Source organism: Cryptomeria japonica, chromosome 10 (assembly GCF_030272615.1).
Source record: "Cryptomeria japonica chromosome 10, Sugi_1.0, whole genome shotgun sequence".
In the NCBI taxonomy this organism is placed as follows: Eukaryota; Viridiplantae; Streptophyta; class Pinopsida; order Cupressales; family Cupressaceae; genus Cryptomeria; species Cryptomeria japonica.
This window is the reverse complement of record NC_081414.1, coordinates 102996760-103009110: the sequence shown is the minus strand read 5'-3', so window position 1 is coordinate 103009110 and position 12351 is coordinate 102996760.

Below are 12351 nucleotides of genomic sequence, written 5' to 3'. Positions count from 1 at the left end.
AAAATTTATTTTAATTAAATAAAACAATAACATAGGATTTTATACCTTAGCAAGTTGTAGCCAAGGGTGGGAGGTGCAAAGCTATAAGAAACCCCCCCCCAAAATGGCGACTAAAGAGGGGCATGCAAACCTACATCAATCATTACAAATTTAGGACTAGTATGGCGTAATGCATGCCCATACCCATTGAGTTTTATTAATTCAAAATTTAGGTCATGGAATATTCTCTAAACATAGACCACACCTTGTCAAGAATGAGGGGAATCAATCCTTTTTATTACTAACTTTTCTTTCATTAAGGGAAACTATTTTTATCATGTGTTAGGGAATGGTCAAATAAGCAAAAATTGCAAAGAGATCAATTAAAAAAATGAGAACCAGTACACTTGGTAGTTGAGGGATTTGACAAGGTAGGAAAGTAGGTGGGAGAAGCATGCTAAATCAATGGAAGGATAAAGAGTAAAAGTTTTAGAATACAAATGATACTAGGAATTTTTCACAAAGTGTAAAGTTGAGGAGTGCACTTAAAATATCTAAGTCCAAAGGGGAGATGGATGTCAAGGCTTGGGATGTTAGCTCTAGGATTCAAGACATTGGGAGGACTAGGGAGCAAGGGAAATGCCATTATAACATCGTAAATTGCACCTTGTTTAATTCCACATCACATAGTGCCTCCACTTTAAGTCAAATCAGAGATGATTCCTTGGCTTCCATCCCATCCGTTCTCTTGGTTTTCTTGGTCATCTTTTTTGTCATCTTTCTTGATAATGTTGACTTTTTTATTTAGGAACACCTGCACGTCACGACAATGTCTGAACATCATGTGTTCATCCCACAAATTTTTAGTCTGAAGATGTTTGTTAAGATGTTACACCTCCCAATTATGGAATTATAGAGCCTCCTATGCACACCAACATTGATATTCTTTCCTAGGTTGTATTTCTCACCTTTTTCGCTTCATTTTGCCTTCTTCAATCTTTTGGAACTCTTGACTGGCTATCATTTGTGCTTTGTGATTGGTTTTTTTGCATCTTGTCCACCATTATCACACTTGTTGTTATTTCACCACTATTGTATCTTCACATGTGTGAGGGATTGGTTCTCGTATTCACAACAATGTCTGAACGTTGTGTGTTCATCCCACAAATTTTCAATCTGAAGATGTCTGTTAAGATGTTACACCTCCCAATTATGGAATTATAGAGCCTCCTATGCACACCAACATTGATATTCTTTCCTAGGTTGTATTTCTCACCTTTTTCGCTTCATTTTGCCTTCTTCAATCTTTTGGAACTCTCGACTGGCTATCATTTGTCCTTTGTAATTGGTTTTTTTGCATCTTGTCCACCATTATCACACTTGTTGTTATTTCACCACTATTGTATCTTCACGTGTGTGAGGGATTGGTTCTCATATTTGCTCCAACAAGCTTCCCACTTCTTAGTGGTGAAGGGGATTTTCTTCTTCCTCCTTTATTGCATTTTTCATTTATTCATCTCTTTTAGCATATCACTTGCATTATTTTCATTATCATTTATCTATCTATCAATATTGGTTATTCATGGAGGTGGAAACACCAAAACAAGAGTTTGACTATGGCAGACCTCTAAATCACAACCCCAAAATTTTTGTCTTTGTTATTTTGTATGCAAGTTCACCAAAGGGAAGTGTTGCATTGGCTGAAGGTTACATTCACAGACCCTTTGTGAGCTTTTCTTTTATCCACTTTGTCTTGATTATTGTTTTGTTTTAGTTAGCTTATTCTACTATTGTTATTTTTGTCATACTAAGCACACAAAGTCCTAGTCTAGTCATTATTGCATCTCCTAGTACGATCTTTGTGCTTTGTATGTATGGGATGCTAGTGCATTGTGTTGTTTCCTAGACAAAGAGCTCATAGAGTCTACCAATGATCTATGTGACTTTTACTTTCAGGTTCTACAAGTAATTTTCTTATCTATCAACAATAATTAATTTTGTGCCTTTATTTTTTTATAATGAGTTAACTTAGAGGGCAACTGACTTTGAAGGTTGCTCTAAGTGGAGAGGTTAGTGAATCATCGAGAGGTTTGACCACCTTTCACAACTATTCACTTTTTAGACTTTACATTTTGATGAACTTGATGTAAACCTCGCCTCTTTTGTAATTGTTTATTTTAAAAACTTTCTAAAAGTTTTTCCTAAACTCAAACAATTTAGTGCTTGTGTGAGGTCTCCCTTTTGCACACTCTTAGGGTTGCTAAAGAATTGTGAGGCTTGCTTATAAGATTTATAACCCAGACTACTTTTGGGGTTGTTGTGAGGAGAGCATTAAGACCTATCATCCCACTAAATCTCTATAGTCTTATGAGACTTGACCCAATGTTCTCAGGGACTGCATATCCTGATGATCATTTCACTTCTTGTCTCTTTCCTAAGAGTATTATCATGGGAGGCTCTTATAAATATAGTTTACAACCTAATTCCCAAAAGACTAATCCAATGAATAGTCCTTTTAGGTCTCCTTCTGCTATTGATCATAATTTTTCTCTAACAATTTTGTTTGACTAAAATCAATCTTTAGAGGAGAACTCAAGGAACTTCGAAGGGTTCTTGAATCGAGAGAATGTCATCCCCTGGACTGGTTCTGTTATCAACAATCTGAGAGGAAAACTTATCTCAGATAGTTAGGGCCTAGATGTATTAAGGGCTTTATCTATACTTGTGAGATCTCACGTCCCTCTTACTGAGGCTAGTACCTAGAACACTCAGTCTAATACCATTGGTCCATAGAATGGTGTTGTTATTCTTGGGGTGTCGGTTCACATGGTGGATATTGGTCCTATGATTGAACCTTCATCTTTTGGTACTATTTGAAGTGTTGGTATTTCTTATACTCTCTTGGGTTACACTAACATGGATGTTGCTTCCCTTACTGTTGCTTCAACTAGCGTTGATGTGGGTGTTGGTACTAACCTTGGTGTTGGCACTAGTTTTGGTCACCATGTCTCCACTACTAAGAATAACATGTCTCTACCTCCTCCACCTAATAATCTTGTCTTGAATACTATCTTGGAGACCATGGAATATTTGTAACAACAAATTACCAACCTCGCATCTACTGCTAATCAATCTTTGCTCCCATCATATTATCATCGCAGTCCTCTTGGTTTGTAGATATTGAACACCATCCTCCCTTAGGGGACAACACATTAAAATTTGACAAATATAAAGGAGATGGAGATTCGTATGTGCATATCAATTCTCTTATGACTTTATGTAGTGACTATCACAATCTTATTGTTTTATTTAGAGTATTCCCTCAATCTCTTAAGGGGATTATGTTAGAATGGTACAATTCTTTACCAGATCATTCTAATCATAACTTTGATCATCTTATGGATGCATTTCTCGAACACTTCCAAGAAAACATTGGCAGCAAGGTCACTACTATTGACTTTGTTCACTATAAAAAGGCCAAATGAGAAAGTCATTGATTTTATTTTGTGCATTATTAGCCTATATCAAATAAGATCCCCTTTGCCTTTCCAAATAGTGACCTTCAAAGAATGTTTATTAGAATTTTGTAGTCGACATTGAGGGAAAGATTTCTCTAAATTAATATCAAGTTTTCACCAATCTACGTTCTATGCTCATTGATTATCAACATATGCTAACTTAGTTTGGAGATTATTCTCTGAACTCTTGTGTTGATGCCTTTGGGGGTGTTTCTTCCTTAGGTGGGTCTAGAAAGATTAAAACTATGGCAAATGTAATAATTATACCTTAGACAACTGAGAGAACTACACAGGAGCCTCATCAAAATCGATTATTTACTAAGTTATTATATTCCTATTCAAGCATATGGTAGAAATTATTAAAAGATAATCTTGTGACCCTTCTTGAGATTAGACCGCTTTCTGATAATAGACCAAAACCCCACTGGTATGATGGATCCAAGTTCTGTCAACATCACCATGTTCTCAGAAATGACACTAAGTGTTGTATGCATTTACAACATATTATCCAGAACCATATAGATAGTGGTGCCATCCAATTCGAAGAAAAATCTAATGCCCATTGAAAAGGAGAATAGTGAGCTTTAGATCTACACCGATCATTTTCCACCACATTCATCTAGTTTTATCTTTGCATCATTAGATCCTGCATCAAATGGTGGCCTTTATGTGAATATTATCACTATCACTTTGATCACACCCTCAAGCCAATGGACGAAATATTCTGACATATCTTTCACACCTCTGGATACCTCATATAGTGGGGTGTTTTCTTCTCTCTACAACCCTACGAAGATAAACCATCACATTGTTATAGGTGTCATGGTTGACCCTCCATACAAAGTCAATGTTATTATAGAAGAGGCTCTATTTATTAATTCCCTTCATCAAGTGAGAAATGATGAGTGTTGTGCTACTTTTCGAACACATGATGGGCTACTAGTTCCTCCTTAGGATTGCACCACCTTGATAGTCCTTATGGGATCCAGAGAGGTATCTAGCACATTTTTTGTTATCCTAAAGTTAGATCTATTTCATGTAAAGCTAGGTATTCCCTGACTGGTTGCTATGGATGCAATTCCCTAGGTGGTACACAAATGTTTAAATTTTCATCATGAGGGTACATTTCACATTGTTGAAGATATTGGATACTAGATGTTGGTGCCCCATGGAGGATGTCACTTGAACATGTTTTTCTTGCTTCAATTGGGCTTATGCTTCCTCATGGTGATTTGTTGTATATAAAGATTACTATAAGTATAAGATGCAGGATTAGGCACATAAGTCATTTTATCCTCTTGTATCTTTAGCTCCTACATTTGTTTCAACACCTCCATCATCATTTGCTCTCGTACCACAATGTTTTGTGTCCTCTACTCCCTCTTCATCAGGGATTAAGAACAAACTTGTTCCTCATGGTAGACCTCCTCGTCTATCAAAGAATATGCAGCCTCTGGTGGTGTCTTATGTTCCTATAGTTGTGCTTAGCACATATAAGGGAAAGGCTCATGTGCTGGAAATCTCTAAAGCATGCCTTCCATTTGAACTATTGATCCTTGTTGATATTTTTTATCTTTCTTGGTATGGTTTGGGTAGGCATTCACCTCATTCTTTTCCTTCACCTTTGGATCTTGTATCTCAACCTTTAAGGGTACCCCTATTCCTCTGACTACTCTTAGAGAAAAACATGTAAGGGTGTCTGTGGCCAAGCCTACGGTGCTTGTCACAATGACACCTCCTGCCTCATTGGTTTGACCTTCTCTATCGGTAACAATACCAATGGTCTCTCCTATAGAGAAGGATGCTACTAGGCCTTCTCAAACATCTCTTCCTAGTCCCCATCTACATTAGAATTGGCTTGCGTGTGAGTATAAGAATCATTAACGGGAAATGGATCAGGAACATGAGGCCACTTTGAGGGCTAAGGGTGAGTCATCAATGTCTACTCTTGCTCCTACTATGACTATGACTTATCCTAGTCATGTTGCGCTTGATACTAGCTTTGCATTTGCATATTCTTCTACTCCATCTTTTATGTTGCTTCCCTCTACCCCGGGGATTATAGATAGGCTCACCCTAATTGGGTACAAGTGTTCATCACTATGTCCTTAGAGACACCACTTACACCTCACTGTCACATATCCCTCTATTTTTTGAGTCGATTGACACATTGCATGCATAGGTTGTATCCAATGCAACTTTTTTTGGTCCCCCTGCTTTGCCACTGCATCTTCATTGCAACTTTCTTGGGGTCCTCAAACATACTATGATTTATAGGAGGCCTTCACCTCCATAGTAGCCTAAGCGCAAGTTTGAGCAAGGCCGCATTTTAGAGTTGCATTATTGTAAATCAATTTCAGCAACTTCTTTGTATGTTTTTGTGTGTGTTGTTGAGGAGGCTCTACCTTCTTTTGATTTTGTCACCACCCATCTTTCAAAGGACTTTGCATTTGCATATTCTTCTACTCCATCTTTTATGTTGCTTCCCTCTACCCCCGGGATTATAGATAGGCTCACCCTAATTGGGTACAAGTGTTCATCACTATGTCCTTAGAGACACCACTTACACCTCACTGTCACATATCCCTCTATTTTTTGAGTCGATTGACACATTGCATGCATAGGTTGTATCCAATGCAACATTTTTTGGTCCCCCTGCTTTGCCACTGCATCTTCATTGCAACTTTCTTGGGGTCCTCAAACATACTATGATTTATAGGAGGCCTTCACCTCCACAGTAGCCTAAGCGCAAGTTTGAGCAAGGCCGCATTTTAGAGTTGCATTATTGTAAATCAATTTCAGCAACTTCTTTGTATGTTTTTGTGTGTGTTGTTGAGGAGGCTCTACCTTCTTCTGATTTTGTCACCACCCATCTCTCAAGCCAGGTCACCTGCCTCTTCTACAGACCTAGACATTTGTTCGAATCTTTAGAGGACGTTATGACATTGCCTACAATCTTTACATGGTCATTGACTCTTGCCTTTGATGAGCTCTTGGATGAGAATGTTGAGGCTACATCATCCTTGGCTCTTATTGTTGGTGAGATGCCTAGTACTTCCCTAACAGTTGTGCCTCTTTGGGCTCATCCTCCCTCCCCGTATGATCAAAATTGGGAAGATGATGATCTAATTTCGGGTTTCTAGGACAATACTCTCCTTAACTTTCATATTAGTGTGTACATGTCTATGTTCTCTCTTACTTGTCTTTACATGTTTGCGCGCTCCTGAAAGATCCAAGTTACTACGTGGGTGCTTGGAGATGGGGGTTATATTTTTTTTTGTGTATTTGTGCTCCTAAAGGACCCAAGTTACTTTATAGGTGCTTGGAAACACAAGATTATATGTCATACCCTTCCTCTATTATTAATCATTTCTATTCTATCTATCTGTCTTGACTTTCAACATTCGAGGATGATGCAAAGCATTAGGGGCATTTAATCCTTCTTCCATGTTGACCTAATTTTTTATTTTTTATTTTTCTCAATGCGCCTTTCGTCAAATTTAAAAAATTCATCTTGACCATGATGACTAACTCATATACAAACATATAAATAATCTAATTTCACTATTATGAATTCTTCTAACATTGAATAATCAAGTCGCCCTATCTCTTTGTGTTTTTGTTGATATTGTAGGTATCATGTGTCATTTGTTGCAAGGTGGCATTCCATGGAAATATCTAAGGCTATGTTGACATGACACAACATCTCTTCTCCTTAGAATGAAGTTTGCATTCCCTCTATGTAACACATATCATTTTAAGGCAGAGCTATCATATGTGCATTTCATGCATATTCACATTCATATTATATTTATCTTATGTTTATGTGAAATCTCTTGCTTTGCCTTTGTGAGGGTCAAACCACTATATAAATTAATCATTAATCTATTATGTGGTTGTCCTACAATGTAGTTATAGAAATCACATGCTGCCATATCATATGGCTATCTAGTGTAACACAACTTGCTACCCATATTGGTAAAATGTAACAATCTTTTATTTTAGTGATCACTATCTTGCAATTTGTGTTTGATCGTACATCATTTTTCATATCTAAATTTTCTCTTTTCATCTAACATGTTTTTCTATAGCTTATGTGTTTATGGTGATACAACTTATAAATATCTCATGAAGCTTCACATCTCTTCCTTGAGGGAAACTACACATAGATAGAGGATTCTACTTCCCCTTCGTAGCTTGATATAATTTTCTCAACCTTTTTCTCTTTACTTTAGCTTGCACTTCTTAATGATATGATCGCTAAAGTGGAGACAAAATATAATGTCATAAATTACACCCCATGCAATTTCATGTCACATGGTGCCTCCACTTTAAGATGAATTAGAAATAATCCATTGGATTCCATTTCATCCATTCAACTGGCCTACTTGGTCATATTTTTTGTTAGCTTTCTCGATCACGTCGACCATTTTATTTTGAGACACCTGCATGTCACAGAGACGTCCATGTATCATGCATTCATCCTGAGAATTTTCAATTTGAAGGTGGTTATTGAGACATTACACAGACTCCTAATTTTGGTAGTGTAACTCCTCCTTCTACATGCATTGACATCATGATTCTTTCCTAGGTTGTATTTCTTGCCTTTCTCGCTTCATTTTGGCTTCTTCAATCTTTTGGAACTATCAACTAGCTATCATTCAATCTTTGTGGTTGGTTTTCTACATCCTATCCACCATTATCATGCTCATTCATTGTTCTTTTATCATCATTGTAGCTTCACGTGTTTGAGGGATTGGTTCTTATCTTCAATCTGGCAAGCTTCCCGCTTCTTGGTATTGAAGGGAAGTTTCTTCTTCCTCCTTTATTACATTTTCTATTTATTCATCTCTATTAACATATCAAGTTTGCATTATTTTCTTTATCATTCATCTATCTATCGATATTGGTTGTCCATGGAGGTGGAAACCGATGGTATGATAAATAAATAAGGATCCAGTCAACTACTGAGGGGGGGGGGTTGAATTAGTAGATAGAAATCTGACATAAACTTTTCACCAAACATAACAACCTCTCAAGTCAAACTCAGAACTGACAAATTGCAATATCACTGTCAAGTAAACCAATTGACTATCATAACAGAATAACAATAAAACAACTCTGAAACTCACAAACCATTTAACCAAAACATCCAAATACTTTACTAACAAAAGTAAAAGATCATTTCAGATTGTTGTCGGTCATCATATCATATCTAAGTGGATTTAGCAGTTAAGCAAATTAACCATATCAGACATAACCACAAAAACATTCACCACTTGACACAATGATTTTGATGTGGAAACCCAAATGGGAAAAACCACGGTGGGGATGAATACCCACAAGTATTAAGAACTCTTCTGAAGTTCGCCCTGTTAGGAGCCAAGCCTCTTAAAGCTTTACATTAAGTCTTGTTAAGAATAGATCCTGTTAGGGACCACCCGGTTAAGGGATTGACTATAATGCCCTATTAGAAGAAATACCCTATTAGGAGTAACCTTGGTAGAGGATTTGAAATCCAAGCTAATGGACCACCTGGTTAGAGGATTTAGATAACACTAAGCTTGTTAGAGCTTACCCGGTTAGGGGATTTGACTGTTGTAATTGTTAGAGAACAACAGGGGTTTGTTGATTTGTTTGAGTAGCACTACACTTGTTTATTCAGATCCTTTTCATGCTCCTATCTGCCTTTACACATATTGTAGATACATCATTTGGTTCGGCAACCAATCACTCTTACATTCAACCAAAATTTCCAACAATACAACAAAACAACTCATCGACCTTATAAACAAAACAATATGTCGGTAACACATCACAAACCTAAGATCTCATAGAGATTACAAACAAATTGGTTCAAGTATGATCGTTGGATTACATAGCAATTACTACACATCATTCAAGACAACCTTGACCGCTCCTTGATCACCGCTTCATCGAACACTGTAACTCATCATGCAGTTTCCATTACATGCAATGAACTTGCTCATTCCCAAGATAAAACCATTATCTCTTATGTACCAAAACCATTTGAAACTCTTCTCATACAACATGCATACATGGCATAATTATTATTGTTCATCATTTGATCATAAACCAATACAACCGATTCACTAAGCTCCATCGGTTAGGATTTAGCATATCAACAGGTAGGGTTTACTGCTTGATCTCACTACTTCTTTAGTAATACTGGTTTCCTTTACAAGCTCTTCCTACCGGTTACAAAGAAACATTATTACAACATCATTATCTGTTATAATTGACATCAATGACAAGATAGAAGTTCATCAATGTAATCTTCATGCAAATGCCAACAATCTCCCCCTTTGGCATTGATGGCAATACAAGTATCAATACCCTTGATTGCTATAATTGTGAATAGGAATCTTGGTTTACATTTTATCATGTATTCTCTTTCAACTGAGTCTCCATGTCTTCAGCTGGTGGCTATATATAGATCTTCTCTTTGTCAATCATACAATTCTTCTCCCCATAATTATATAGTTCTTCTCCCCCTTTGACAACAATTCCAAAGTGAAAGTAAAACATGCAGTGTCATACTTCACTATTCTGTAACATCAACCTACAACTTGATGCTCCCCCTATGGAATAACTCCACTCTACACCAATCCTGCTTCAAGATTCTCCAATTAGCTTTGGGACTGATGTATTTCACATCATGCTCAATTGACCTCATGTAGGGGCACAACCCCTAGATGACCTCTAAGATACTCAAAAGTAGTCTTAGGCAAAGGTTTAGTAAAGATATCCGTTAGCTGCTCCTTGGTAGATACATGCTCCAATAACACATCTTTACTCTGCACTTTTTCTCTCAAGAAATGATATTTCAGCTCCATATGCTTGGTTCATGCTTGCAACGTCAGGTTCTTTGAAATATTTATTGCACTGGTGTTGTCACATAAAATATTTATTGGTTCTGTAATCTTCAACTTGAATCCTTCCATAATGTGTTTCATCCATATTGCATGGGTACAATTGATATACGTTGCAACATACTCTACTTCAGTAGTGGACTGTGATGTACAACTCTGCTTCTTGTTGCTCCATGAAACAAGTCTTCCTCCAAGAAAGAATGCACCATCGTTTGTGCTCTTCCTATCATCAACATTACCTGCCTAGTTTGCATCTGTATAAACCTTCAAATCAAAGTTACCTGCATATGGATACCATAATCCATAGTCAATAGTACCTTTCAAATATCTGAATATCCTCTTGGTTGCTGTCAAATGTGTCTCCTTTGGATTCTTCTAAAATCTAGCAACTAGACCAACTACATGAGCAATATTCGGTCTATTGTGAAGAACATAATGTAATTTTTGTATCATTGACTTGTACACCTTTTCATCAATAGATTTGGCTTCATCTTCCTTGGATAGTTTACAACCTGTAACCATTGGTGTCCCAACTGGTTTACAATCACTCATTCCAAATGTCTTCAATACATCTTTCACATATTTAGACTCTATGATAAAAATACCACTCTTCATCTGCTGAATTTGCAAACCTATGGATTTTTTATCTCTCCTACTAGAGACATTTTAAATTCACTTTTCATCTCATTAGCAAAGTCATCACTCATGTCATCATTGCCTACAAATATGATATCATCCACAAACACTTCACTAACCAGTATCTTATCTCCTTCAGATTCGAGATATATATTGTTGTCTTCACTGGTTCTTTGAAAACCTATCTTCATCAGGTGTGAATGTATCCTTTCATACCATGCACTCGATGCTTACTTCAAACCATATAGTGCCTTGTGCAATTTACACACCATATCTTTTGCATCAGTCAAAGTATAACCATATGGCTTCTCAATTTATACTTCTTCTTCCAGTATTCCATTTAGAAATGTTGACTTTACATCCATTTGATATACTTTGAATCCCTTATATGTTGCAAATGAAAGTAGAGTCCTAACACCTTCCAATCTAGCAACTGGTGCAAATATCTCACCACAGTCTTCTCCATCTTCTTGTGCATAACCTTTTCATAACAATCTAGCTTTGTTTCGGACCACTACTCCATCTTCATTCAGTTTATTCCTAAATACCCATTTAGTACCTATCACATTTTATTCACCGATCTGGGTACTAGGGTCCATGTGTTGTTCTTCTCAATCTGGTCAAGCTCCTCCTCCATAGCTTTAATCCAGTGATCATCTCCAAATGCTTCCTTAGCAGTTCTAGGCTCAATAGTGGAGATCATGCAAGAATTCTCTCTTATTCTTTCTGGTTAACACTCTAGCATCTTTATCTCCAATAATCTAGTCAGGATTATGATTGAGTCTCACATACCTTGGAATGACATGATCATTATCTTTAGGTTCTGCTTCTTCATTCTCATCATCTTCTTCTAAATCTACCTGTTTTGGTTGAACTGGTACAACAACATTCACTTCATCAACTTTTGGATTCACTGATTCTAGATCCAAAATCAGAATGCAAGGTTCTTCATCCTTTTTCTCCTTACTGGTTTCTCCTGAGACTTCAGGACACTCATCCACTCGGACATCACCAGTTTCAATGATTCTCTATGTCCGGTTGTTGTAACATTTGTAGGCCTTACTCTTGGTGGAGAAACCAAGAAATATGTCTTCATCACTTTTAGCCTCAAACTTACTAACATAGTCACCTCTCTTGATAAAACATTTATTGCCAAAAATATTAAAATAATTGACATTAGGTGATCTACCATACCATTATTTATAAGGAGTTTTATCCTTACCTCTCTTTACCAGTATCTTGTTCATAGTGTAGACAGTTGTGCTGACAGCTTCTCTCTAGAAAGATTTCGTTACACCTCCTTGTATAAGTGTTGTTCTAGTAGC